This window comes from Triticum aestivum, chromosome 2D, assembly GCF_018294505.1.
Source record: "Triticum aestivum cultivar Chinese Spring chromosome 2D, IWGSC CS RefSeq v2.1, whole genome shotgun sequence".
Lineage (NCBI taxonomy): Eukaryota > Viridiplantae > Streptophyta > Magnoliopsida > Poales > Poaceae > Triticum > Triticum aestivum.
The window spans coordinates 15,217,816-15,221,238 of NC_057799.1; positions in this window are offsets into that span (position 1 = coordinate 15,217,816).

A 3,423-nucleotide genomic window follows, 5' to 3' on the forward strand; every position below is an offset into this window, starting at 1 on the left:
CTATAGACCATTGCATCATACATGGACTTGACTATAAACTTGCCCTTCTGATGCAACTTCCATCGAAACATATCCGGTTCACCTGATAGCTGAATAGCCTCCAGACGTATGAGTAATTCATTCCATGCTGCCAGACGAGGTCCTAAAAGGTCCCTAAAGAAATATCAGGGTTTTCTTGTCCCAAAACTTGTTTGATCGTGAAAAATTTATGTCTTACGATCCTGTACAAGCTAGGGTATTGCACCATGAGAGGGGTGGTCCCTAGCCAGGTGTCTTCCCAGAATCGAACCTGAGAACCATCCCTAACCGAGATTGTTCCAAATTGGAAAAAGAATTCCTTGGCTTTCATTACCCCACTCTAGAAATGTGAATCACCAGGTTTCCAATAGACCTGAGAAATAGCTTTGGATCCCGCGTACTTGTTACGAATGATTTCCTGCCATACTTCATTCTTAGTGAGTAGTTTGTACACCCATTTGCTGAGAAGAGCAATGTTGTTAATCTCAAGGTCTTGAATTCCCAGTCCCCCTTGACTTTTAGGTCGACATAATACAATCCACCTAGCTAGTCGACATTTCTTGGATTCGTTATCACACTACTAGAAAAATCTAGATCTAAAGTAATTGAGACGCTGAAGAACCCCTTTTGGGAGGTGAAAGAATGAAAACATGTACCATGTTGTTGAGGACAGAGTTGATCAAGATTAATCGCCCCCCATAAGAAAAGAGCTTCGCCTTCCAGCTGGCTAATTGATTATGAAGTCTCTCTTCCACATACTTCCACTCAGCGATAGTTAAACGTCGATAGTGTATGGGGATCCCAGGTACCGAACAACGAATTGGCCAAGCTGGCAGCCAAAAATCTCAGCATAGCCGGGTGCCGATTCTGTGGCATCACAAAAGCAAAATAGTTCACTCTGATGAAAATTAATTTTGAGGCCAAAAGGTTCCTCAAAATCACATAAAAGCAACTTGAGATGTCTTGCTTTCTCTAGATCATGATCCAAAAACAAAATAGTGTCATCCACGTATTGTAGAATAGACAGGCCATCTTCTACCAAATGAGGAATGACACCGCTGACTTGACCGGCCAACTTAGCCCTCTCAACAAGGGTAACTAACATGCCAGCCACCATGTTAAACAAAATAGGGGATGCGGGGTCACCTTGGTGAAGCCCCTTCCTAGTCTGAAAATAGTTGCCAACATCATCATTAACCTTGATGGCCACACTACCTCCAGACACGAAACTCTCTACCCATCGACACCATTTTTGCGAAAACCCCTTCATGCGTAAAGTTTGCAACAGAAATGGCCATTTAACTTTATCATAGACTTTTTCGAAATCTATTTTAAAGATGACTCCATTCAACTTTTTATGATGAAGCTCGTGAACAGTCTCATGCAGCACAACAACTCCATCTAGTATGTTGCGTCTTTGCATAAATGTTGTTTGGGTGGGTTTGACAACTTGGTCAGCCACCCCATTCAACCGATTAGTTACAACCTTTGTAAAGATTTTAAAACTTACGTTTAGGAGGCAAATCGGTCGATATTATTGAATACGACTAGCCTCCTTAGACTTGGATAGTAGGATAATTTCCCCAAAATTTAAGCAAGAAATATCAAGGTCCTCATTTTGTATATTTATGTTGGTCCAAAAAATCTGAAAGTTTTTTCACACATTGAAGTTGTAAAGTTTGTTTGATCTGCAAAGTTTGAAGTCCATATGTTCTTTCATTTGAGAGAAACAAAAAAGAGAAATCTGCTTGTTGCAAGTTAGTTGGAGAGTACGGATCTCAAAGCAATGTTGAAAGGCTGAAGATAAGAGGTTTCATGTAGGACGAGCTACAAAGGAACTTTGTGTTTTTTATTTCGTGTCTTGTAGCGTTCCTCCATGGCGGCTGCAGCGGCCGCCCGTGCCGTCGGCGTCCATCACCGGCTGTTAGGTTTTGGCAGTTCAAAATACTCGTTTTAGATAAATCCATCCCCTCCGCCTCGAACATCTTATTGTGTCGGTTTGAATTTCTTTTCTTTGGACTGGTGTATCAGTAGGGTTAACTAGAGAGAGGTTTGAACAAAATGGGCTGAGGGAAAAGAAGAGAACCAGAGGTGCGTGCTCTCTTGGCCTGGATTCCAGTGAGGGGAAATATTTCCCTGTGCTTCCTTGATCATGCTAGAAATGTTTGGCATTAATCCCTGATATTCTTAGTGATTGATGCAGTCAGAGGCAGGGAACGAGAAAAGAAACCAGGAGAAGCAGCGAGAGGAGCCAGAGAACAGTCACCCCACTTATTTTGGGCATATCCCCCACGGCTTATATGAAGACCAGATGCAAGGTCGCGCTATATCGGTAGAGCTTACAAAGTTTTGGGATGCATGCGGTGGTCTGGTCCTTCTATTAACTTTGTTGGTTTTATTGTCGTGGCAGGTTTCCTTGAGCGGGTTATCTCTTTTCAGAGGGTCAGGATTGTGTGGAACCGCAAGGTCTTCTCTATATAGACCCCTTTGCATGATGTCTGGTGATATGCGTACATTCCCTCTGAACATTATATATATATATATATATATATATATATATATATATATATATATATATATATATATATATATATATTAGAGTGGTAAGCTCGTGCATTGGGATATATTGGGGCCAGGCTGAATTTGTGTTGTTTGGTTGCTTATAGTCTTGGGTATATTCTTGGTATCAGGTGGCAAAGATTGTGGCCGACAAGATGGCCTGTCGTTTGATCACACCTTGCAAATTGTCTTTCCCAACTTAGCTTCTAGCTCGGTACTCTCTCCGTCCCACAATATAAGATCATTTTTCTAGCTATGTTGGATGGAGGGAGTACATTTTACTTGTTTAGGCATGGATAGTTATCCTGCGTTTTGTTGTGTTTATATGGGTAGGCATTTGCAGCTGACGAAATGCTTGTGCCAGCTCATGATAATAGGAATGAATTAGCAATGAAATTGATCCATTTTTTAAACCGTACAGTAGTCAACATTGTAAGTAATTGTTTGATATAGTTCTGTGCTCGGTCAATAAAACTGAAATCCAGCTTGTGATTCTTTTCCCTTTGCTGTAGATATGCCGACAAGACAAGTAAGCATTAATGTTCCAACTTTTCTGCAATATGCTCCATGTCCTTATGAAGTCTTAGTTGAGCCACACCCTTTATTCCTGAAATTGGAACTAATGTGACGGGTTTTCAAACATCAGTTTGAGAGAAATGTGTTTGCCTTGAGAAAAGTTTCGTCGAGTTCTGTCATGGTTCTTGCTACTGCTGTTCGGTGCTCTTCTTGCATACGTAATATATATGTTAACTTTGTGCATCTGCTTTCTATCATTACAAGACTTTTGCTTATACGTCTGTGTCCATCTTCTATTCAGATTTTATTGATGTGTTTATTCTATGCTCC